The sequence below is a fragment of the Tetrao urogallus genome (genome assembly GCF_951394365.1).
Source record: "Tetrao urogallus genome assembly, chromosome: Z".
Lineage (NCBI taxonomy): Eukaryota > Metazoa > Chordata > Aves > Galliformes > Phasianidae > Tetrao > Tetrao urogallus.
Genome location: NC_136816.1, coordinates 25,552,952 through 25,579,921, shown reverse-complemented (window position 1 = coordinate 25,579,921; position 26,970 = coordinate 25,552,952). Strand labels below are relative to the sequence as shown.

The following is a 26,970-nucleotide window of genomic DNA, read 5'->3' as shown; positions in this document are numbered from 1 at the left end:
AGGTCCCTCTGAATGGCTTCCCTTCCCTCCAGTGTATTGACTGCACAGCTCAGCTTGGTGTCATCTATATACTCACTAAGAGAACACTTGATGCCATCGTCTGTGTCACTGATGAAGGTGCTGAAGAGCACCTGTCCCAAGACAACCCCTGAGAGACACCACTTGTGACCAGCCTCCACTGTGACACAGAACAATTGATCACAACCCTTTGGCTCCACCCAGCCAGCCAATTCTTAATCCAATGAACAGTCCACCTTTCAAATCCATACCTCTCCAATTTAGAGATAAGACTGTGTTGAGGGATCATGTCAAAAACTTTGCAGAAGTCCAGGAAGATGAAATCCATCACCCTTCCCTTGTCCACCCATGCTGTCACTCCATCTTAGAAGGCCACTAGGTTGGTCAGGCATGATTTGCCCTTGGTGAAGCCATGCTGTCTGTCTCGGATCTGTCTCACTGTCTCATATGTGCCTTAATGTAGTTTCTAAGAGGATCTGCTCTATGACCTTCTGTGAGACAGGGCTCACTGGCCTGTAGTTACTACCCTAACTAACAACCCTCTGCTAAATCATGTCTCTGAGCACCACATCCAAAAGATTTTGAAACACATTCAGGGATAGTGACTCAACCACCCCCCTTGGGAGCCTATTCCAGTGTTTAACAGCACTAAAGCGTAAAGAAGCGTCTACTGATATCCAACCTAAATTTCAAATATGATGGAAACTCTCATGAACTCTTATTAAAAAAGAATCTGAAAGTCATTTACAGTTTAACTGTGCTTTTTTTCTTTTTTAATTTGTGTTTCTTGTGCCAATGTACGTGTCATGGTTTTGTGATTTTTGGTTTTCAGTGTTCCACATCATGTGGTGCACTGGGAGTTAAATTCTGGGTACCTGTCCCTATACATTGTGGAAATAATGGGATCTGGCCCTTCCTGGTTGGGCTTTCTCTTACTGCCTTGCAGTTGGTGCTGGAGGGTGCTTTCCTAGTTATACCAAGCTTTTCAGGTTTGACTCGGTCTCAGGAACTCTTTCTCTCTCCTATTTTGATTTATTAGTCTCAATTTCAATTAGAGTGTATTATATTGTTATTTTGCATTCTGATATCAGAGTTAGTAAAATAAGTTTTCCTCCATACATCGTTGCCACTGTTTTTTTTTCCTTCCTTGAGTCCAGTTCACATCTCTCTATCCTTTTTCCCTTTTCCTTCCCATTTTGTGGGTCTAGGAGGGGCCCACAAAAGTACTGCCCCCCATCGTGGGCATCGATTGATCTAGTTAACTGCGTGACAGTTTTTTGGTGAAGAATGCAGGCAATAGCTGCTTTTTAGCTTTTAGAACAAATCTCTCTCTGCTCTCGGAGAGCTTCATTAGGGAACGTTATCAGCAGTTCAGGTTTCTGTGCTGAAAAACTTGACCTTGAAAGCCCAGGCAGGCTGCCAGTATTCTGGTATATTTGTAAACTTTGAGCACTATTTAGTCTGGGCAGTGCTTTTTTCTTTTTTTCCTTATTCTCCTCTCATCAGTCTCCATTCATTAACCCTTATTTGGGAGCTACCAGATATGAACCTGCTCTTTATCTTGGGAGCGCTGTCTAAGGGATTAAAAGCCATTATGTTCCTCACGACTTACTGACCAATTATCAATGTCATGATTTCTTGTTGTGGAATTGTGTTCATATATAATCAAATAAGGGCACTGACGGAGACACCTGCATGGTACTTATATGCAATGTGATATGATTTGAATTTTGACACTTACATCCCAGACAGATGGAATAGGTAATTTTACAAACAACTATATCCCAAATGGAATAGCTAATTTTACAAACACCACAATGTTCAGACTGGTTTCCAGGCTTTCTTCTTAGTTTGTCACACATTTTCAAATGCCGAATTAATGCTCATTTTTGTGGGCATACTCCTGTGCGTGTTATCAGTCTCCCTGAATGTATTCCTATCAATTTGTGTTATGTGGAAGGAGTCTCCTCCAAAACCATTCCTGGCAGGGAATATTCAAAAATTCCTGGCAGGGAATATGGAGAGGTTTAGGAAAAAACTTAGAAGCATGAGGACCCGCAGTGTCATGGGATTTCATTCTTGAGCACCTGTGGGATCCTGAGAAACTAAGCCAGTATTTGAGTCAGGGACGGTGCAGCTTACATAGATCTAAGGAGGTACAGCTTATTTGGGACTTGGCTTGTGCTTACCACATGCTATATAATAGTATTCTGGAGAAAGTTTCCGAGCTGAGGTTCAAGCCAAAGGGGAAAATTTCCATGTCAGATTTGATCAATCACAGGAGACAACAGTAACAATGTCAGTTGCCCGTGTGGAAGGCAAGAAATGGAAACAAGTGTCCTCGTGTCTAGAATGGAAAAAAGAAGAAGTGAAGGAGGAGGAAGAGGGAGATCCAGGCAAAGGGCCCTCCTCAGAACCACCATCATCGGGGAAGGCAAAAGAAAAAACTGAGAGACATAGAGAAGGGAGTGTTGAAGAGGAAGTCTCTATTATTACTCATTGACCTCTGAAGATGACTGAAATCCAAGGCTCAAGAAAGGAGTTTACATGGTGCCCTAACTCTTGTTTCTTGGTTGCTTTGCTTTTGGGACAGCGGGGCCAGTAGCTTGTCTCTAGATGGTAATGAAGCTCACCAACTAGGAGGCATTGCCAGAGATCCAGCTATTGACAGAGGGATTAGTAGATGTTTGGATGGGGCTGCCACCCTCTGGGAATGAGTGTTAGAAGCCATGAAGGAAAGGTATCCCTTCAAAGACAGCTTGATGCCTTTGATGAAAAAGTGGGATACAGCTGAAAAGAATATCCAGTATTTGAGGGAAATAGCCATGGTGGAAATGTTGTATGATCCTAATTTTGTTCCTAACCACCTATGCCAAGACCACAACCCTGAGAGAGTGAGGATGACCCCTGATATATGGCAGAAACTCACAACAACAGCACCAGAAAGATATGCCGGTACACTAGCAGCGTTTGACAGATACCAGGACTTACAGAGAAGACTTAGTTGTTGAATTGATTCTTACGCTCCAAAACTATGAACAACAGTTACCCCCAACTCACACTTCCATTTCCACCATCTCACAAGTAACAGACCAACTGATTGAAATATGAGAGCAAGTGTCTCTATTGGTTAATTGTGACAAACCTGTGGTAGTATCAGGAACGCTTGATGAAGACCAGGATAATCAAAAGAGTCTAATGAAGGAACTGATCAAACTTGTGAGCGTCCAACTAATTAAAGATGATGAACCCTCCTTCTCACATGCACCATCAAAAATCTCAGCTATTAAAGGCAAACGCTTATCTGGTGGATACTGGAGCACAGTGCATTCTGATGCCCTTGGGTCATGAAGGGGCAGAATCAATCCATATTTCTGAACTGACTGGGAGCTCTCAAGAATTGACTTTGTTGGAGGCCAAGATAAGCCTCACTGGTAGGGACTGGCAAAAAAATCCTATTGTGACTGGCCCAGGGGCTCCATATGTGCTTGGTATTGATTACCTCAGAAAGGGGCATTTCAAGGATCCTAAGGGTATCAATGGGCCTTTGGAATAGCTGCTGTAGACACAGACAACATTAAGCAGCTGTCTGTTTTGCTTGGCCTGTCAGAAGATCTGTCTGTTGTGGGATTGTTACAAGTAAAAGTGCAGAGGTACCAGTTGCCACAAAAACGGTGCACAGATGACAGTACTACACAAATAGGAATTCCTTGCTCCCCATTTATAATTAATTTTTCAACTAGAGGGCCAGGGAGTGATAAGCAAAACTCACTCGCCTTTTAACAGCACCATATGGCCAGTGTGTAAAGCCAGTGGACAATGGAGGTTGATGGTGGATAACTGTGATCTCAATGAAGTCACACCTCCATTGAGTGCTGCTGTGCCAGACATGTTAGAACTCCAATATGAACTGCAGTCAAAAGCAGCCAAATGCTATGTCACCGTTGACATTGCTAATGCTTTCTTTTCCATTCATTTGGCCACAGAATGCAGGCCACAGTTTGCTTTCACATTGAGGAGCGTTCAGTATACCTGGAACCATTTGCTCCAGGGGTGGAAACACAGCCCAACCATTTGCCATGGGTTGATCCAAACTGTATTGGAAAAGGGCAGGGCTCCTGAGCACCTGCAGTACATTGATGATATTGTTGTATGGGGTGATACAGCAGAAGTATTCACGAAAGGAGAGCGAATAATCCAAATTCTTCTGCAAGCTGGTTTTGCTATTAAGCGAAGCAAAGTGAAACAACCTCCCCAGGAGATTCAGTTTCTAAGAATAAAGTGGCAAGATGGATGTCATCACATTCCAGCAGATGTTTGACAAAATCACTGCCATGTCTCCACCCTCTAGCAAGAGAGAGTCACAGTTTTTTCTGGGCGTAGTAGGCTTTTAGAGAATGCATGTTCCAAACTACAGCCTCACTGTAAGCCCCCTTTGTCAGGTGATGCAGAAGAAGAATGACTTTACATGGGGCCCTGAGCAGCAGCAGGCTTTTGAACAGATTAAACAGGAGATAGCCTGTGCCATGGCCCTAGTACTGGTACCGATGGGACAGGATTTAAAGAACATCTTTTATGTTGCTGCTAGAGAGAAAGGTCCAACTTAGAGTTTGTGGCAAAGAGCCTCAGGAGTGACCCGAGGCTGACCCCTTGGATTCTGGAGGAAAACATATAGGGGGTGTGAAGAGTGTTACACTCCAACTGAAAAGGAGATCTTAACCACGTATGAGGGGGTTTGGGCTGCTTCTGAAGTAATTGGTACTGAAACACAGCTCCTTCTGGCACCTTGACTACCAGTGCTAAACTGGATGTTTAAAGAAAAGGTTCCCTCCACCCATCATGCTACTGATGCCACTTGGAGTTAAGTGGACTTTGCTGATTACACAATGGGCACAGATGGGGAACCTCAGCCATCCAGGAATCCTGGAGGTGATCATGGACTGGCCTGAAGGTAAAAAGTTTGGAACATCACCAGGAGAAGAAGTATCACGTGCTAAAGAGGCCCCACCGTAAAATGATCTACCAGAAAATGAAAAGAAATTTGCCCTGTTCACAGATGGATCGTGTCATATTCTGGGGAAGCATCACAGATGAAAAGCTGTGTGGCACCCTACATGATGAGTTGCTGAGGCCACTGAAGGAAAAGGAGAATGAGCCAAGGTAGTTGCAAGGGCTGTCCAACTGGCCTTAGATGTTGCTGAATGAGAGAGGCAACCATTGCTTTATCTTTACACTGACTCATGGATGGTGGCAAATGCGTTATGGGGGTGGTTACAGCAGTGGAAGGAAAATAACTGGCAGCAGAGGGGTAAACCTATTTGGGCTGCTGAACTGTGGAAAAACATTGCTGCCCAAATAAAGGATATGGTTGTAAAGGTGTGCCATGTAGATGCTCATGTGTCCAAGAATTGGGCTATTGAAAAGCAACAAAATAAATATCAGATAGATCAAGCTGCCAAAATTGAAGTGGCTGAAATAGACCTGGACTGGCAGAACAAGGATTAATTATTTCTAGCCCAGTGGGCCCATGAGACTTCAGGCCATCAAAGAAGAGATGCAGCATATAAGTAGACTAGAGGCCAAGGGGTGGAGTTAACTATGGATGCCATTGCACAGGTTATTCATGACTGTGAAACATATGCCGTAATTAAACAAGCCAAGAGGATGAAAACTTTCTGGAGGGAAAGGTGATGGCAAAAGTATAAATATGGGGAGGTGTGGCAGGTTGATTATATCACCTTGCCATGATTTTGCAGTGGTGTTATGTGCTTACCATGGTGGAAGCAACCACTGTGTGGCTTGAAACATATGCAGTACCCCATGCTACCGCCCGAAACACCATACTGGATTTCGAGAAACAAGTCCTATGGTGACATGGCACTCCAGAAAGAATTGAGTCAGATAACGGGACTCATTTCAAAAATTCTTTTGTAAATACTTGGGCCAAAGATCATGGCATTGAGTGGATTTGCTATATTCCTTACCATGTACCAGTCTCTGGTAAAATCAAATGATACAATGGGTTGATAAAAACTATGTTGAAAGCAATGGCTGGTGGAACTTAAGCACTGGGAGAAGCATTTGGCTGAAGCCACCTGGTTGATCAACACGAGAGGATCTATCAATCGTGATGGTCCTACCCAATCCAGCTTCCTACATACCGTAGAGGGAGATAAAGTCAGTGTAGTACATATAAAGAGCTTGTTGGGAAAAGCAGTTTGGGTCCTTCCAGCTTCTGGAAAGGGCACAGCTCTCCGTGGTACAGTTTTTGCCCAGGGACCTGGGTCCACTTGGTGGGTGATGCAGAAAAACGGGGATGTTCAATGTGTGCTGCACATTGAAGGAAATCTGGTGTTGAGGGAGTGCAGTCAGTAATTCTATGTATATATACACACAGATGTGTGTATACACATGGGTGAGTAATGCATTTTAATAAATGTTTGTCTGTATATATATGTATATATATTAAGCATGATGTAGTGATGTAGAATAAAGGATGGAATGTCGTGGTTTTGTGATTTTTGGTTTTTGATATTCCACATCATAACATTATGTGGTGCACTGGTAGTTAAAGTGTTAATGCTCCAGTTCCGGGTACCTGTCCCTGTACACTGCAGAAGTCATAGAATCTGGCCCTTCCGAGTTGGGCTTTCTCTTACTGCCTTGCAGTGGGTGTTGGAGCCATTCCAAGCTTTTCAGGTTTGACTCGGTCTCAGGAACTCTCTTTCTCTCCTATTTTATTTGATTTATTAGTCTCAATTTCAATTAAATTGTATTATATTGTGTTATCTTGCATTCCAATAGCATAGTTAGTAAAATAAGTTTTCCTCCACAGATTGCTGTTGCTGGTATTTTTTTCTTCCCTGGGCTACATGATGTTGTGATGGGGAATACCAAAAACCAAAAATCACAAAACCATGAGTGTATGTAAACCAGAAATTTAACAAAGAAACAGCTATTGCTAAAATACCTGGATTTTATGAACTGACTTGGAGAAGGATCCTATGTTAGTTTGAGTTGCTACTTGATTTGCACTTTCTCAAGTCTGCTGAGGAGTTCTGACTAGAATCATGACAGGAAATGATTTCTGATAATGATGGTGAGATGGATTTGACTTAACTGGAAACTGGTTGTAATCTGTTTTAAAATATACTCCTTCTTCTAAAAATCCAAATAAGTTTCTCCCTCCAGATTAGGATCTGTAACAGTATCTCACAGAAGCTAAGGAGTTGTTCATTAAAAGGAATTACCAATATGGAGTCCTTAGTATTTTTCCAAGCTAGAAAGTGATTAAAATATATATATATTGAGGAACTGAAAGGAAAATTAAATTACATGTCTTCCATCCAAAAATAATCTGCTCCTTCTAGCTAGAGCCTAGTGGATATGCTGAGAAAAATTATACAAATGAGATGTTTTGTGAAGGTTAAGAATATACTAACAATTGGATCATGCAGTTCCAGAGTGGCACGGAAGCTGACAAGGATTTCTGGAGGTAGTCTAGTCCTACTGCCTCAAAAGTAGCTTCAACTATATTGGGTTGCTTAGATCCATTCCAGTTTAGTTTGAGTATTTCCAAGGATGGAAACTCCATAGTGTTTCTGGGCAGCCTCACCTACTTTGTGACCACCTTCACAGATAAATGTGTTTTTGTTATGCTTAAATGATACTTCCTATCTTTCACACTTTGTCCACTGCTTATTGTCTAAACATTGGATAAAACAAGAGTCTGGCTCTGTTTTCTTTAGTACTCCAACCTCACCCCAGTCAGGCATTTATACACACAGATGAGATCTTCCCTGATTCTTCTCCAGGCTGAACATTCCCAGCCTTGTTTTGTATGCCAGATGCTCCAAACTTTAGATCATCTTCATGGTTCTTTTGTTGGACTTGTAACAGGATGTCCATGTCTTTCTTGTGGGGGAAGCCCAGGACTGTATCCAGATGAGAAGGATCACCTACCTTGACACACTAGCAATGTTTTTTTCAATGAAGCCCAGATTACCTAGGTCCCTATGTCACAGACACTCACTTGCAAAGCCTCAATAAGATTTGGTTCTTCCTTGACAGTATTGTTTTGTTTTTTAATTATGATTATTTCTTGATCATATTTGAAGGAGGTCTATGTGACTGAGAAACAGGCTTGCTCAAAGGGACCTGGGGGTCCTAGAGGACAGAAGGCTGAAGAAGACTCAGCAGTGTTCTAATGCTGCAACAAGGGCAATCTGCTCCTTTGCTACATCAGTGAGGACATACTAGAGGTAGAGATGGAATCATCCCACTTCACCCATTGCTTCTCAGACCACACCTGGAGTACTGTGTCCAGATCTGTACTCTGCAATTTAAAAAAGATGCAAACTAAAGAGAGTCTGAAGGAGCAAGACAAAGATGATCAGATGATCAAAGGGATAGAGAACCTGACCTATGAGGAAAGACTGAGGGAGTTAGGTCTTCTTGCCCTGGAGAAGAATGGGCTTGTAGGGACCTTATTTCAGTACTTAAATGGAGGCAACAAAGAGGATGGAGACTTTCTCCTTATAAGAAGGTAAAAGGAGGGGACACGACCATGCAGAAGTGGGACCAGGAGAGATTTTGTCTTTATATGTATATATATATATATATGTACACACATGTTTGTTTGTTGTTTTGTTTTTGTTTTTTTTTTTACAATGAGAACAGTCAGTCACTGGAACAGCCTCCAGAGAAATGTGATGGAGTCACCATGACTGGAAGTTTTCAAGGTAAAACTCGTCAGGGTGCTAGACAATCTCATCAAGGCTCCCCTTTACCAAAACAGGTTGAATCAGGCAATCTTTTGATATCCTTTCCAACCTAAGCTAATGTATGATTCTGTGATTTAGTTCTCCAAGGTTTAATTCATCTTCTGAACACCTGACTCAACCAGAACATCTCTGTCTAGTTTTGTATTACAGTTTGTAATTTTCTTGAGCAAAGATGATGGATTGTCAGATCCAATCAATTCCTGTTAGTACGCTCTTTAAGAAAATTTTAGAATTCTGTACTGTCAGCTTGGAAGTTGGGAAAAGGACAGAAACACTGAAGCAGCAAATCTCAATAACCCATCTTTACTACAGAAGAGTGAGGTCAAAGAGCCTTAAGTGTTAACCGTTACGGATTCAGGGAGTAAGTTGTAACTTATTTGAGGGGTGCATTATTGGAGGTGGGAGGCAAATGGTTGAGATCAGATTATTCTTGCTGGTGCGCAGCAATAGGACAAGGAATAATGCCTAAAACTTAAACACAAGAAGTTCTGTAAAAACACACAGAAGAACTTGTTTACTGTAAGAGCAGTGAAGCACTGGAACAGATTACCTAGAGAGGTTGTGGAGCTATTCAAGACCCATCTGCTTACCTTCTTGTGTGACCTATTGTAGGGTACCTACTTTAGCAGGGGTCCAAACTCAATTCTTGAGATCCCTTCCAACCCCAGTGATTCTATGATTATGACAAAAGCATATGACCATTATTGCTTGCTTTGTTTCAGCTGGATGTACCACCTTTGTAAATTCCAGAAAATGTTTTGCCCAAACAGAAGCTTTCTAGTATTGTCAAAACATGTACCTCTTGGTAAAAATGATCTTTTAGAGTGGAAAACTAATCTGAAATAAACTAAGAATGCAATAGATGATTGATGCTACAGTGAGCGAACACATTAAGAACTGAGAAACTTCTTGACCAAACTCTAAGACAGTGACAAGTAGGTATTAAATTTAGGTCTTATCATTCAGTGCTTGGTGTTAGCAAAGGAAATAGAGTACCATTGCTTTCGAGTCATTTCTGTGTTCTTAATCCTGTCATGGATGTTTCCTACTTTGAAAACACATGTGATTTTAACAGAGCTGACTCAGAAATGTGACATAGTACTACTATTTCGTAACAATGAATTTAATGCTATTCTCAGACACTTTCAGCTTCTTTTCCAAAGATGTAAATTTTTTTAAAATCATGTCTCAGTTACATGAGTTGAAACGGTTGAAAAGACTTCTGAAGGATTATTCCTGGTGTCCAATTGTAGTACAGCATATGAAATGTAGCCAGTAAGTTCAAATGATAATATGTGGGATTCAGCATATCTGAACAGATTTATGTTTTACATAAATATCAAATCAAAATTTGTATCCAAATATGCCTGTGTTGTATTTTGTTTGTAAGCTCTGTTAGCATCCAAAATGATTATAAAGAGCTTACCTACGTGTGGAAACATATGCCCTGATTCCTTCTGGTAAGAGAGATGCCCTGTGCTTTTGAGAGTCAATGTACTGTCTGAAATTAACTGCCTATATAGAGCAGTTCATGGAGTTTCACCAAGACCTTCCATTGTTTAATGCAGTGTAGTAGAACTACAGAATGCCTCCTAAAAAACTGGACATAAAATTTTATTAGTTATCACAGAAAAGCAAGAACATTAATAAATATGTGCATGTGAAAAGCAATGAATGCCTAGGAAGAAAGTCTCTGCCCCAGAGCAACTCCTTGTCTACTGGAAAAGTAGAACCCACAAGCACATACATCAAGCAAGCAAAGCGTGGGATGTTTCAGGCTGTAAGCTCTGAATAGAATGAAGTAGCTGGAATATCCATAATGCATTTCAGGGGGGAAAAGTAAGTTATGGACTGTGTAATCAGTTCCAGAGGTTCTTCATTTCTACTAATCAGCAATAATCCAGGTTCTACATCTGTGTTGTGTTAGTGCTCTTTTTCTGTTTTGGTGTTTCATAATTTGGACAGAATAGACCAGGGAACTGGAAAATAATGTGTTTTGCTGCTTCTGTGAGATGGAAGGCAGCAGGCAGGGAAGTACTTTGTGAAATATGTTTGAGGAAAGGAAGAGTGCAGTAGCATAAAAATTATTTTTAGCATAAAGCTCTGCCCTGTGCTCAATTTTGTTATGTTTTCCCTTAGTTGTAGCATATTATGAGGATCTGACTTTGCAAGGTCTTTGACATGATCCTGCACCACATCTGTATCCAATTGGAGAAAAATGGATTTGAAGGCTGGACTGTTCAGTGGGTAAGAGTTGGTTGAATGGTCACAGCCACAGGGTTCTGGTCAGCAACTGTGTGTCTCTTTGGAGACTGATCATAAGTGGTGTCCCTAGGGGTACCACCTCCGAGAGTGCTGTCCCTCAACTACTGTTCACAATTTTGCTGAGTGGTGCAGTTGATACAATAGAAGGAAGGAACTTAGGGACTTAGATAGGCCCGCATGTACCTAATGAGATTCAATAAGGCAAAGTACAAAGCATTGCACTTGGGTAGGGGCAGTCCCAGGTATGAGTACAGAGTAGAAGAACTCATTGGGAGCAGCCCTGTGGAAAAAGACTTGGGGATCCTGGTGAATGAAAAGCTGGACATGAGCCAGTGTGTGCTTGCAGCCCATAGGCTAACTGTATCCTGGGTTGCATCAAAAGAGAGGTGGCCAGTAGGGCAAGGGGAGTGGTTGTCTCTCTTCTACTCTGTCCTTCTATGGCCCCATCTGAAGTACTACATCCAGGCTTGGGGCCCCCAGTGTAAGAAGGATGCGGAGCTGTTGGAATAGGTCCTTAAGAGGTCTTAAGCACCTCTCTTATGAAGAAAGGCAGAGGAAGCTGGGTTTGTTTAGCTCAAAGAAGAGAATACCCTGGGGCAACCTCATTGTGGCTCTCCGGTAGTTGAAGTGAGTTTATAAATAGAAGAAGAGCTGACTTTTTTACACAATCTGATATCACTATCACTATCACAAAGACAAGAGTGAATGGCTTTAAACTAAATGAGAAGAAATTTAAATGAGATATTATGAAGAAATTCTTTATTTATAGGGTGGTGAGGCACTGGCTCAGGCTGCCCAGAGAAGCTATGGATTCCCCCATAGTAATCAAGGCCAGATTGGATGACGCCCTGGGCAGCCTGATCTGATGGTTAGCAACTCTTCCCCATGACAGAGGACTGGAAGTAGATGATCTTCCGTACTATGCCATCTTGTTCTGTGATTCTGTGACTTCATTGACCATTAGATTGCAGAAGGAGAAGATGGTGAAGTATCAGAGGTAGTAAACTCAATACACTTTCGTCCTCATCTAATATGGAGGCTTATTTTGGCTGATTACATGGTGTTAAACTAGGTTAAATTTGTCTAATGTTTTCACTGAAGCTCTCCCAATTAGATGATGTTACTAGACTTATATGGCTAACAACAAATGTGCATGAATTACTCTCGAAGTATACTGCAGAACCGTTTTTGTGTCAAGAGTTATAGAATCATAGAATTATAGAATTGCTTAAGTTGGAAAAGACCTTAAAGATCATCAACTGCAACCTGACTATACTACGCTAACTCTAACAACCTCCACTAAATCATCTCCCTGAGCACCACGTCCAAATGGTTTTTAAACCACATCCAAGGATGGTGACTCAACCACCTCCCTGGGGAGCCTATTCCAGTGCTTAACAACCCTTTCAGTAAGTTTTCCTGCTATCCAACCTAAACTTACCCCAGCACATCTTGAGGCCATTTCCGCTCATCCTGTCACCTGTCACCAGTGAGAAGAGACCAGCCCTGCTCTTCTGTAAGCTCCTTTCAGACACTGGAAGAGGGCAATGAGGTATTTCCTCAGCCTCCTCTTTCACAGACTAAACAGCCCCAGTTCCTCTAGTTGCTCTTTGTAAGCCATATTCTCCAAGCCCTTCACAAGCCTAGTTGCCCTTCTTTGGACTTGCTCCAGCTCCTCAATGTCCTTTCTGTACTGAGGTGCCCAAAACTGAACGCAGTAATCAAGGTGAGGCCTCACCAGTGCTGAGTACAGGGCCGGGATGACTCCCTTAGTCCTGCTCACTACACCATTCCTGATACAAGCCAGGATGCCATGTATGTGAACTTTGTCAGAGTGTAGTTGTCAGAACACTTGTCCTCATGAATGTTTGTGGTGGTGTGGAAGGAGTATGTATGAATATGATATACGTAGTGTTCTACTTAGGGTGTTCATAACCTGACTTTTGTTTTTATAGTCCGAACCTGTGGAAATGAACTTTAATGTGCCTTGAGCTATTTTTTTTTTATTCCAGTTCTGGCTTCCAGTAGTCTATTCCATTTAATGCCATCTTTTGCACAGCATGTCCCTAAATTTCTCCAGATCCCATCTACTGTTAATTTTCTAGTTCATAGTCTTCTCTTCAACAGAAAGTTGGTTTCACCTACTAGACATAAACTGCCATCAATGTCAGCCAAAGACAATTTTGAAACTCTTTAAAAATTGCTTACGAGATTTAATTTTAAGCTGGTAAGGCAATACATTGTATTAAAACAAGAAACCACCCATTTATATTTTTCAGTCTGAGCCACAGTCCAATATACTACCGTTTTTTGCAGTAATATTTTATAATCCTTTTCCTATCTAAGATGTGCTTTGTCTTAAAAATAGGGTCAGCTGTTTGTATCATTTGGCCTCATTCCTGTCAGAAACTTCACTAAAACAATTGTTAATATTGTTAAATGTGTTTAATTTCTGTCCAAATGTAGTTATAGTCATTTCAGTCCCCTGGAGTTTTGTACCAGACTCCTGCTTTATCTCAGATTTGTTTCTTTGCCTTAAATAAGAAAGAATATAACAGTGTTTTTAGAAAAAAATAATAATTCATGACTTCCCACTGGCATGATACTTCTCAGGGCTCTGTATTTTTTGTTCTCCTTTGGATGATGAGACTGACTGTAATTCTGCTAGTCCTTACTCTTTCACACCGAACTGGTGGCTTTCTCTGAATTCTAGTGCTCCATTGAAGTTCACAGATATAAGATCTACTGTATGTCTTACATCTGTGAAATGATGAATCTCAGAATAGAAAAGCACTAATCTTTAATAAATTTAGATTGTGCTTTATCCCATAGTCTGCTTTTCACAGTGTCTTCTTCTGTTTGAAAGAATGCAGGGCTTATGCTAAGAATGTAATACATTGCTGTGTTTGTGTAATACTTTTCCCATGTTGCAATTTTCAGTCTATGTAATCACTCAGTAAAAACTTATTTCTCCAGACCCACACCTGCTAGTACTGATCATATGCTAGTACTGTGTACTGACTTCTGGACAGTTTTATATGCCAAATAGACCTGCAGTAGTCTGTGTAGCAGTAATGTCATAAAACTATAGTCAGTTATGCAATATATTTAGATATAATCAATTATGTTTCTGCAGTTGCATTTGGCAGTATTTCAGCATTGATTTCTCCTATTTTTGAAAAAATGTATCTTACCAGATAGTTCCTGGGCAAGTGTTTCACCCTGTAAGATGAAAGGTTTTTTTTGATGGTGGTTGTTGGGCTTTGTTTGTTTATAATTTTGAAAAGTTATCCAAGAAGCAAAAAAAAAGAAAACATATGCTTGCCTAAGAAGAGGCCATATCTTGGTTTCTTCTGTTTGGCTGCTGGAAAATGCAAGGTACATGCAGAAATGCTTATACCTTCAAAAATATTTTAAAATGTACAGAGTAGATGTATCTAGGCAATGAACTGAATTTCTTGAAACATCATTTTTTAAAGGATGAATTTTAAATTCATTTTGGTAGCATATCTGCATTTAATGTAGTATTTATACTCAAGGAAATAGAGTCAAAATTTAGTTTTCTATACTGAACAGTCACTATGAAACTACAAAAATTAGCGCAAAAAGAAAAACTGTTAGTGAAACGACTCAGTGTAATTGAATGACCAATACGATAGAAAGTGTGTGAATTTCAGGTGAACAACAGTTACTACAAGCCTGGTACCTTAGGCAACAACTCTGATCTGTTTATTCTTTGTTAGGTAGCAATGCTTGCAGGAAAAAATCCTGAAAATAAATGTCTGCTGTCTACCAATGGCAAGAAATTTCATTTTCTTCACTATTGACTGCAAAATTTTCCAGAATTGCAACATACACATATGTTATATATGTTATATATATATATGTTATATATAAAATAACAGAAGCGTTTGACCTTTGGCTAATAACACAGTAGACCTCAGGTTTCACCTATTGACTTCTTTCTCAGTTAAAATTATCCCTCATTCATGAGAAGTGCAAGGAGTTAAAACTGGAATCTTTTTTAATGAATTTGTTGTGTTTCAAATAGAGTTAGTAGTTAATACATGTCACTGAATCAGAAGATTAACTCTTATTTCTTGGCTGCCTGGTGGCAGTATCAACAGGAAATTGCAATAAGTTCAATTCAGTGAAAGATAAGAAGCTCAATTGTTTTGGAAAAAGTTGTGCTGAAGTGGAACGTAAACGTAAACAACATGTATAGGAATGCTGGTCATTTTTGTTATTCACTCTGCATGATTATAAATGGTGTTTCTCTTGTATTCTTAGGATCATTCTGACTGAATGATCAAAGTCACATGCTTGGATTTAATTTAGAAATGTAGAGCCAAGTTCTGGGTTCTTTCAATCTACATAGTAGAGAGAAAAATGGAAAACGCACACCATAGTTCCTAAATTCATTCATTTGTTGCTCAGCATGTCAGATGAAGTTTCCAATTGTTTTGCAGATTCTTTTCCAAGGCAGAGAGTTGGTATGAGATTGAGGAACTAATTTTTTCAAATATTTGTAGTGTTCTGCCAATTCACATATGTCTGTGTCCCTGCAGAAATTCTCACCAAAAACCCTCCCCGTCTGCCTGAGACATGCAGAGTATAGAACTCAGTAGAAAAAAGGTTGCAGTGTCTAATCAGTCTCTTAATTAATGGTGAACAGAATTTTTTTTTATTGACTTGTTTTACTTCTCTCAAGTATGGGAATGCAGGAGAGACCCTCTGAAACCATGGCGAATATAGTTCAAATTAAATATCTTCTTCTGTTGTTGTAAAAAGAAATGAAAGGGTAAGACAAACACCTATCATTGATTACTATGTAATACACTGTTTTCTTTTTAAAATGGCCCCAGAAGTAACAAGAAAAACAGGTTAAGAGCTAACCTCTTCAATTCTGATGATGTATTAAATCATAGAATGATAGAATGGCCTGGGTTGAAAAGGACCGCAACGATCATCTAGTTTCAACTCCCCTGCTATGTGCAGGCTTGTCAGCCCATCAGAGCAGGCTGCCCAGAGCCACATGCAGCCTGGCCTTGAATGCCTCCAGGGATGGGGCATCCACAGCCTCTCTGGGCAACCTGTTCCAGTCCGTCACCATCCTCTGAAGGACAGAAAGACGCAGTCAAATTGATAGATGTCAAATTTGGGAAAGACGGGAAATTTTTAGAGGATACCTATTACAGACGTAAAGAAGAAATACATAAAAAAAAACCCTGCTTTTCTGTATGAAAAGAAAATATAGGTATTAAAATAAAATTTTCCTTGGCTTATTGATTACTTTAGAAGCTGGCATCTTGCTTATCATAATGAATTCACTGAGCAGCAAAAGCATGCACTCTGCCAATTTCTTTTCTGTGGCCTTTTCCCAGTAACAGTTTAGCATAGTAAGTTGTTAGAATAAAATTTTTTGTTGTTGTTGTTTTGTTTTGTCTTGTATTTGCTAGGAAAAAATGATTTGGAGAAGGGAAAGTCGGTAGAAATAAAATGGTTTTTCTCCTGAAGTATTGTGTGGGGACTGATTCAAGTCTGAATTCAGTTGCAGAAAATAATTAAATTGGCAAAATAGTCCTGTGTCTTAACTGCTAGCAAAGTTTGAAAATTAAACTAGTGGGTGGTATTTATTAGAAGGTTGATTTTGAAATGATGTGTGTACCGATAAAAGTAAATTCTGGTATTTTTCTCCTTGGTGAGCTAGGGGATAATGGTGTGTTGCTGAGGTAGCAAACTTTGTTTTCTAGTATTTACAAAATAGTTAAAGTAAAATGAATGATTTGTCAGGAAAAATCACATTGTTCCCTTTTTCCAGGAAGTGGTTATGCAGTTTAAACGGTATAACAAGAAAATGCATTGTAATTTATATTGTAAATTCACTTTAAATTCTCTTCTTCCTTATGTTGTGAATTATAGCACATGGTGAGTAAAGACTGGACTGGATTTTAAGGTTTCTGTGCAACAAGTTGCCATCTCTGCAGACTAAATTTATGCATGCAGATCTGTTCCCCTAAATTAAACTTACCTAATTATTGTGTTTGTTGCTTAAGAAGGAACATTTTTTTGTCCTGCTTTCAAAATTAGATGTATGCTTTTTATCAGCCTGTTAGTATTTTGGATTAACCTGCAATGAGCAAACATTGTCAGGAATCTATTGAAATCACTTGCTGATAAGGTTGATGTTATCTAGCATATTACAGCAGTTGCAGTATTTCCAATTAGCTGTAATCACAGGTATCTTTGAATATCTGCTGTCAAAAAGCAATTAACACAAATGGGTTTTAAGGACCAAATTGTGTTGCTGCAGTTCTGTGACGAAGGCTGTTTATGGATTTGTGGTCTCCCTTTTTTTTTTAAACCATGAGCACTGGATGCTGATTATATTCCCGTGAGATCATGTGTTAATGAAATAACGATGGCAGAGATATGATGCTTTTTAGCAAGGTTATTATAACTTGTTTTTTCATTTTTCAAAACACTCGGGTAGGAGAAAACAACATAAATAGAGATAATTTTTACTATAAACATTAGACATGTTATCATGCTGCATGACTACAACAACCAGAAAGAAAACTGTAGTGTTAATTTGTACTTGTGTATTCACATAGCAGCGGTGATACCTGACTGTGTAGTTTTTCAATTGGTTTTTCAAATCCTTTTATTTCAAAATCACTTCCCATCTATTTTGTTACTCTCTTTCCTTCTTTACTTTCTTTTTCTTTCTTTCTTTTATTTTTATTTTTATTTTTTTCTCCTGAAGTATTTGTCACCTTGCTTTTTTGGAACTTTTTTTCCTTTTTTTTTTTTTCTTTCTTTTCTTTTGAAAAGTACATTTGGTTTATGCCTGTACTAGGTCACTCTAGCCAATTGGTATGGGCAGTGGCTGTTTAGAACCTAGTGACAGTGCTCTTGATGTACCACTGTTCCCTTCTGCAATGAAATTCTGGAGCCAACAACCTTTAAAGAAGCAAGTATGTTTGTTAGGACATGGCACATTTTTTATACTTAATAAGATATGAGGAGTAAAAGAGCTGATTCAGAGATCTCTTTTCAAATCTGGCAATAGAAATGAATATAGTGTTCTCATCTGTCAACAAGTTTTGGAAAAGCTGTACTTAGCACCATTAAATTTTGTTATTTTGTGCAGTGTTCATTTTACTGCAGCAAATAGCTGAATCCTCATAAGGCTTCCTTGTCCTTGTGTGTCAGCCATGACATTTACAGCTGGCCTGGATAGGGTAGCATGGAAATGCTTTGAGAAGTATCTACCAGTTAATTGGCTCAGTGATGACTTTTACGACATCTTTTTTGTATATCAGTGGAACTCAATTAGAGTAAACCAACCAGTTCTTTGTATTCACTCCGTAAAACCAAGACCTGTCTTTGCTTATCCCATTCTGTTATGCCATTGTCATTTTTCAAAATTTGACATTTTATCCTTAGTCTTACACAGTAAAAATGAATGCAGATTGTTTTTTTCTTCAAAGCAAAAAGATGTGAAGAATGCTCAGCTTTACTTCAGCTGTTGCCTGAAGAGCCTCTGTTGTTTGCAGCTGGGATTTATCCAGAACCATTGCATTCTCGTCTTCCAATCATGCCAGAGAGACAGATAGCTACTGAAAGATTTACTCTTGTGTTGCCATGACAGAAATTCTTAGTTGGTCAATAATAACAACAGCAATAGGAAAAGCAGCTCTCTTTTTATTTAAATGCTAAGTGATAGACTGCAAACACACTCAAAAATAAATGCTATGGTTGGCATAAACAGCTGACACTTGTGGAAGACCGATAGGTGAGTAATGATGGTGCAAGGGGGCATGATTTGCTTGCAGAATCTATTGTTAGTAGTAGTAGAAGATGAAGCTAATTTTTTTTATTTTTAATTTATGCTTATGAACACAATGAAATTTCTGTTCATGTACAAGAGATGATAGACTTCTGGGGAAAGAGTATAGGCAACCTGTCAAAGGTAGATTGATACTGTTACTTCTTACATTTCTGTTCAGAAGTTCTATTTTTTTCAGCCTATACAGAGTGTTTACTTTTTTGTGAGGATAAGACGTTCAGGCATATCTGGTTTAATTAAATTTGTTTATGTTGGCAGTCTGAGGCTACACGTTACTGTGACTGGGTTGCACAACAAATGTGTGTACAACTGACACAGTCCACTGTGTCCACTGTGTCCACTGTGTCCACTGTGTCCACTGTTTAAATCTCATTTTAGTGAAAATACACTCACATACAGGTCTGGGGTTTGGTGATGCAGGTGCCACTGAGGATATACTTCTTGTGGAAATTATTTTTCAGTTGTAGGATGTGGAAGGTCTGAGATGGCATTAAATGAAATAGGTCTGTAGCACTGACTTTTATACTTGCCACTTCTGATGCTGTACTGAGCCGAAAAAATAAAGGCCTATCTCTGTTACGCATATTTTATATATTTTTCAGCATAGGAGAAAGCTAAATGGAAAAAAAGAACAAAGAAAGGAAGAAAAAAACCTACCTTTTCTTCAATTTATCCTTTCCTTTGCTTTTCTTCCTTTTCAAAACTTGGGAGGAAATGGAGCTACACCCGTCACACTTCAGTTTTCTCTGCTGTACTTTGCCGTAGCATGTTCTGTTTTCTCAGTCTCAGAAACTGTAAGCTTATCAATATGTTTGCTATTTGCTGCTCTTTCCGTTCTGAAGTCCTTTTCTGCTTTCTCTCTTGGCAGCTGGCTCTTTGCTTGGAAGTCTCCTGGCCCACTCTGTGTTCTCCTTCTGCTTGCTTCTCTCACCACCTTGTGTTCTGTCTTTTCCATTCTTTTCTCCTCAGCTTTCTTTCCTCAGCATCTTGTTATCTCTGCCCATCTCATCTCTGGATATATAGACAGATACATACAGATCCGTACATACATGTTCTTTTCTATTTCACCACGGGGACAATTTCTTTTCAAAGATCCTCCCTGTGGTCTCTCTTCTGGTGCTTTGAATGCAGGATTGCGATGATACATTTGTGTGGTATATACCACACCACACAAGGCAGCATGCCTTTTCAGTGTGGTTTCATTGTTCATGTTAGCTTTCATGGTCAGTATGGGACATGGAGGAGAAAGGAGATAGGTATGTGATTTCCCCCCTCCCTTCCCCCCCTTCCCTAGTATTGGCTGCATCAAGGGAGTATTGCTCCCTGTCAGAGATGTGTAGATGTCATAACCTGTTCATAAGAAGTTCATAAGAAAGAGTAGTCATGGTGAAGTTTGTAGTGCTATGTAGAGTCTTAAGAAGTCTACTGTGACTGTCTTTCACTAAGGCTTTGCTGTATTGTTTGCAACACTTGTGGGTGTAATTCTCCTAACCATGAAGAGTTGCTATTAGTGGCCTATATAAAGTTTCATTCATGGTCATATAAAGAAAAATAAACACTTTCAGGACATGTTCTACCTGACATATTCTGGACATCCTTAGAACAAGGTGAATCATGCTTCAGAATTGCCCATTTCTCTCTTTGAACTACAGAAGGAATTTAGGTAGTTTTCTCTGAAGTAAATGATAACATTCGATCAGATGAGTTTTGCTTTCTGTTTTTTGCAAATTCAGGTGGAAAGAAGGGAATTGTCTTGAGTCAGACAAGTAGCTTGGTGGTTGAGGCAAGGTATTCAACACTTAGCATTGCAGACTGTTACACAAATGGGGAGATAAAGCCAAGGTACAGCAAGATTGTTTGTGTTCATGAGACATCCAGTTTTGAGAGCCCCTGTATAGAATCACAGACTATGCCTAGTTGGAAGGGACCCATAAGGATCACCCATCCAGCCCCTGGCTGTGTATTCTAAGCTCTTTCCAGTGCTAAGCGAAACACTGTTTCAGTCTCTATGAAGAAAGGCTACACATTTTCATAGCATGCACAGATCATGTTTACTGCTCTGAAGAAAGAACTAGAAGTTGGCCTAGTTTTACCATCAGTGTCTGTACACCTAGTAAAAACACAGAATCATGGAATGGTTTAGGTGGAAGGACCTTAAAGCCCACCCAGTTCCAACCTCATGCCATGGACTGGGTTGCTACCCTCAGGATCATGGCCTGCTGTAAAGAATTTCTAAGATCTAACCTAAATTTCCCCTCTTTCAAATTAAAGCCATTCCCCCTTGTCCTGTTACTATCTGCCTGTGTAATAAAAAGTCAGTCTACCTCCTGCTTCTAAGCTTCCTTCAAGTACTGGAAGGCCACAGTGAGGTTTCCTTGAACCCTTTTCTTCTACAAACTGAGAAGAGCTTCACTCTATCTTCAGAGTGAACAATTTCCTTAAAATATCTAATTTAGATTTAGATAATCTCCCCTCTTTTAGTTTAAAACCATTACCCCTTGTCCTACTGCTACTGGACTGTGATATTACTTTTTCCTGCAAAGTGTGCCATCTGAGACTGTCCTGGCTAAAATAACGTGATTCCTCTTACAATAAAGTAAACACACACACACGCACACACGCACACACACACACACACACAAAAAAAAGATGCTTACTTAATCATATGAACATTGAACATTGCTAAAAATAAGCATGGAGTATTTTTCCTTTTTTTTTTTTTTTTTTTTTGACTCATTCATGAATTTCGGAAGTGAAATCAAAACAACAGCTTGGCTGTAGTCATGTGTGGCACTGCAGGAATATTTGAGTAAATGCAAGTAATTTCAAATTGTGTATTGTCCATTTGCAGTACTGTTGACTAAAAAAATAACTTCCTGTTTTTGTAACTAATAGCTCTTACAAAGTTTTTGCAGACAAATCAAAACTTCACAAATTCTTAGGAGCAGCCCAGAGCAACCCAAAAACATGTGGCTAACAAAAAGGCTGTAAGCTTGCTCTTCTAATTGTTTTCTTGCATCTTCTGTAACTGAACTGCTTGACCACACTAAGTAGTCTTTGCAGCAGTAACATGCCATTAGCACCAGAAGGCTTTCCCTGGGGGCTGGTAGCAGCTGCAGCTCTCTCCGTGGAGCAGGCAATCCCTGCAGTTCCAGTACTCCCCTTGGATCCCCTCATGTGCCTGTGTCCTGAGGCCTGTGGCTGGTATGCTGCTTCTTCTGGGTACAGGCAAGAATTGCTTCTTGTGGGCATCTGCCCCCCTCGGAAGCCATCTCATGAATGCAGACTGATGGATGCCTCTTTCTGACCATGGAGTACTGAAATTTCAGAAACAGATTTCTCTTATTAATTATTTCCTCCTTTCTTTTGTACCAGAGGAGGTTTAGGTTAGACATGAGGACAAACTTTTTGTCTCAGAGAGTGGTCAGGCACTGGAATGGCTGCCCAGGGAGGTGGTGGAGTCGCCATCACCGGCAGCGTTCGAGAGGCGTCTGGATCAGGAGCTGCGAGATGTGGTTTAGTGCTTGTGGTAGCAATGGTAATGAGAAGACAGTTGGACTACATGATCTTGTAGGTCGTTTCTAACCTTTTAATTCTATGATTCTATGATTTTTACTTTAGGGGAGAGGAGGGGCTTTAATTTATCACAGCTGGTGTTTTTCATTTATCAAACAAACTATACCTCGACACACTAAGCATCCAGACTAATTACCCGTAAATCTTTGTTCATGGGTAATTACTGTTAACTCCTTGCAAATTAAATTCATTCTAATGAACAAAATATGAAGTTCTGACTTTCTGCCACTACAATTGATAGGAGTAGATTTGAAACTTAGGGGAACAATTTAACATCTTCATACTCTGTTCAGGATAATAATAGATATAAATAGTGGTTAACTCTTGATTTTTTTTTTTAATATTAATACCGTTAGGCCTTTCTGATAACAGAAAATGTGCTGAAGCTGTATTTCTTCTTTAGGACCAAAATTTTAGAGACTTTTGGTGAAAAAAATATGGGGGAACTGGAATAGCTAGTTGTGTTAATCACTATATGGGAAGTGTAAATATTATTTCAAAAACTGTGTTGAGTAGATGGTAACAAATAGTGACTAGTTTCATCAGGAAACTAAGCACATTTGTTGAGACACTGGAATGAGAAGCTGCTCAAATCTTTTCCAACCACAAATTACATAGCTAATGAACCAATCTGTGACCTCTTACAGCACCAGTGGTATTTCCTAGCAATGAACATGTAAATCTAGAAGTTGCTCTTGACTAGGATATGCCTTTGCAAGGACCTCACCATCCTTTTTATATTGTGGAGCCAAGAACAGCATATAATATTCAAGGTGAATCGTGGAATCACTGAAGTTGCAAAGACCAATGGGATCATTTAGTCTAACAATCAACCCATGCCTGTGTCTGCTCAAGACCACGTCACTAAATGTGCCATCCACCCTTTTCTTGAAAACCTCCAGGAATGGAGGGTAGCATGTTCCAATGCATTGCCACCTTTCAGAGACAATTTTTTCACTAATATCTAACCTGAATCTCCCCTGGTGCAACGTGACACCATTACCTCTCATCACTGTTAACTGGGAGAAGAGGATGACCGCCAACTTGCTACCACATCCTTTCAGGTAGTTAGAGAGAGCAGTAAGATCTCCCCTAACCCTCCTCTTCTTCAGACTAAGCAATTGTAGCTCCCTCATCTGCTCCTTATAAGGCACAATCACTAAGAAAGTGGGAGAATCTCCTCTTTTGCTTTGCTGGCTGTGGTATGTTTAATGTGGTATTTCTGTTCTCGCTTCCAGGGCACACTGATGCTTATGCTGAGCTGCTGTTAGCAGCACCTTGAGGTCCCTTCCTGCTGAGCTGCTCTCCAGCTGCTTGTCTCATGTGTGTACCTTTGTCTGACATTACTCTGTCCCACATGCAGCACCCAGTATTTGCCTTTGCTGAACTTCTGGCTGTTTCTAATTGCCCTGTGCTTCAACCTGTCTGGATGTCTCTGGAAGGCCTCTCATCATTCTGGGGAGTTTAAAACACTTCCCAGTTAAACATTATCAGGAGAGTGGCTACTTTCTAGTCAGCAGGGACCTTGCCAGACTCCCAAGACATTTGTTAAATTGTCAGTTTTCTGTATCATTTTTTTTTTATTCTGAGCAATCTTGATATTTGAACAGGGAGTTTAATTTTGAAGTCAATAATTTCATTGATCATTTGATCCTCCTATTGTGTGTATATAAGAAGAAAATGCATGCATTTTGACTTCATACCTCTGCAGGCTACATAAAAATTCAGTATTCTCCATGGGAATCGACACGACTTCAGTATTACTGTGGTGCTGGCAGCAATGATTTCTGTGGCTTCATAGCCATAGAACGTTCTTTCTGTCACATAATTTAATTGGACAAACTAGATCGTGTAATCGTTCTTCGACTGCATGAAGCACAAACTAATTTATTTTTAAAAAATCAATTCAGAACTTAAGGAATTTAATCCAAATTAAATTTAGAGGAGATTACATGCAGGAGTGTGTTTGTACTGAGTTGATTCAAAATGCAGAATATAACCAAGGGTGGCACAGTATGGCATTGCTGACCTATTTAAAAAAAAAAGAAATCATTTTACTGTGTTTAGTGGAAATATTCTCAGTGCCATTTCTTTCATTACAAAGATTGCAGCTGTAGGAATTTACCTTTTCTGACTGTGACCAAATAAATGTGCAGCTATTTTATTTTGACTCTCTTGTTTCAGGGGTAGAAGGGCTTTTTCTTGATTTGGGCAACAAAGATGTGTTTTCTCACCCAGTTCAAATTCTGAGTGTTTTTTTGCTTTGGCTTTTCTCTTTGCCAATCTCCACCGTGAGTCCAAGTCTTGTTCTGCAAAATATACTTTATCATTTATTGCCTTTATGTGCAAATTCTGTTCACCAATTCTGTCTCCATAATCTCCCTCACGGGCATTCCATCTGTGTACACACTATTTCTGACTTTGCGTACTTGAATTGTGACTGTGCCTTTTCTCTCAGTTTCACAACTGGATATGTACATATATGCATGTATATGTATGTATATATTTACTAACTATGAAGAGGGAAGAATCAGTGGGATTAATTTGAAATATGTCAACACCATATAGGGAGTACTCTTATGGTCAGTCTCATATGGAGTATGGTGAATTTAATTTCATGTTTCTACTCTGAGTTGGAAATGGATGTAGCACATTCTGCTATATGGATCTGCAAGTGATTACCAATTGCTTGGGCATAGCGTCCTCTCAGTTTCTTCTGCTGAAACTGTTTGTGCCATAGGATTAAATATTCCCTAGCTGTGGTACCTGTTGCTTACCATAGAAGTGCCCAAGCCATTGAGTATAGGTGGTCTCTCTTCTGTAGTACTGTTAAAATGTATTATTCAGATGTAGTAGAGAATGCTTGCAGAAAATAATGCACATGTTGCCACAAGGATTTTTGCTTTCTACATTTTTATTTCCTGGCAAAATATGTCCATGAAATGTTTCATTGATATGAATAACGTTCAAGCTTTTGAGGGTGCTACTGTTCGCAGTCATGGTCCAATGCGTCCTAATGCTTTTGGTGATGATGTCTTGAATCACTATGACCCTCCAAGGCATACAGTCTCTGAAAGGCTGTATGTGCGGATTCAGAAGAAGGCTCACAAAGGTTCAGCAGGAAGCTTCCTAGCCTCCTCCTGTAATGACCTTGAGGCTACAGAAACAAGCTGTTTGTGTCATTCTACTGCTTGTGACCATCTCTTATAGATGTACTGGCATGGGTTTCTTCTTGTTGAAAGAAATGTGTGTAATGAAGTTCAATACAGCAAGGTGCAAGGTTTTGCACTTGGGCTAGAGGAATCCCAGGCATCAATATAGACTGGAAGGAGTGGTCCTTAAGGCCCTGCAGAGAAGGACCTGGGGGTCCTGGTAGATGAAAAACTTAACATGAGTCAGCAGTGTGTGCTTGCAGTTTGGAAAGCAAATGGTATCCTGGGCCGCATCAGAAGAGGAGTAGCCAGCATGGACAGGGAGGTGATTTCCTCTCTCTACCCTGCTATCTGAGGCCCCGTCTGGAGTACTGCCTCCAGGTCTGGAGCCCCCAGTACAAGAAACACAGGAAGCTGTTGGAGAGGGTCCAGAGGAGAGCCACAAAGATGATCAGGGGACTGGAGCAGCTCCCCTATGAAGACAGGCTGAGGGAGCTGGGCTTGTTCAGTCTGGAGAAGAGAACGCTTAGGAGTGACCTCACTGCAGCCTTCCAGGACCTGAAGGGAGCAGGCAGGAGAGGACTCAACTCTTTGAAAGAGTAGATAACAGCAGGACAAGGGGAAATGGTATTAAGTTGAAGGAGGGAAGATTTAGGTTGGATGTCAGGGGGAAGTTCTTTACTATGAGAGTGGTGAGGTGCTGGAACAGGCTGCCCAGAGAGGTTGTGGATGCCCTGTCCCTGGAGGTGTTCAAGGCCAGGTTGGATGGGCCCTGGGCAGCCTGGTCTAGTATTAAATGTGGAGGTTGGTGGCCCTGCATGTGGCAGGGGGTTGGAGATTCATGATCCTTGATGTCCCTTCCAACTCTGGCCATTCTGTGATTCTGTGATTCTATGTGCAGTACAGTTGGCTGTATGGTGTGTATTATATGAGTGTATGTTACTCAGGAAATTGATATGGTAAGAGCCAGTCCCCTCTTGCTTAAAAATCTCCAGCTTTTTGGAATTAATTATTGGATCTTAGAAAGCATGATACGTCTCTTGAGGACAGACTTCATTGCTTTGGCCCACACGTTCAGCGCTATTGTTGGGTCTCAGAGGGTCTTAAATACTGTGCTGAGATGTAGCACTTCAGTGCGTCCATTTTACTACTGGCTGACACTGAGTTATTCAGAGGTGTCTGAACACAAATGTTATATAGTTATAATCTGAATCATTTATAACCAGTATGATTTAGCCAGAGGTTTTTCCTCTGTTTAGCTAGTTCATAGAATACAAAGGTAGTACTTTGTAAGTAACAAATAAAGCTGCTGCTGAGACACCCT

At 40.1% G+C, this 26,970-nt stretch overlaps 1 protein-coding gene across 1 annotated transcript in view; it reads left to right on the top strand.

Moving 5' to 3' along the window:
- The window catches only part of CAMK4 (calcium/calmodulin dependent protein kinase IV), a gene marked incomplete at both ends in the record, with an annotated part of 151,545 nt that overhangs the window by 39,566 nt on the left and 85,009 nt on the right, over nt 1-26,970 (top strand). The window lies entirely within an intron of this gene.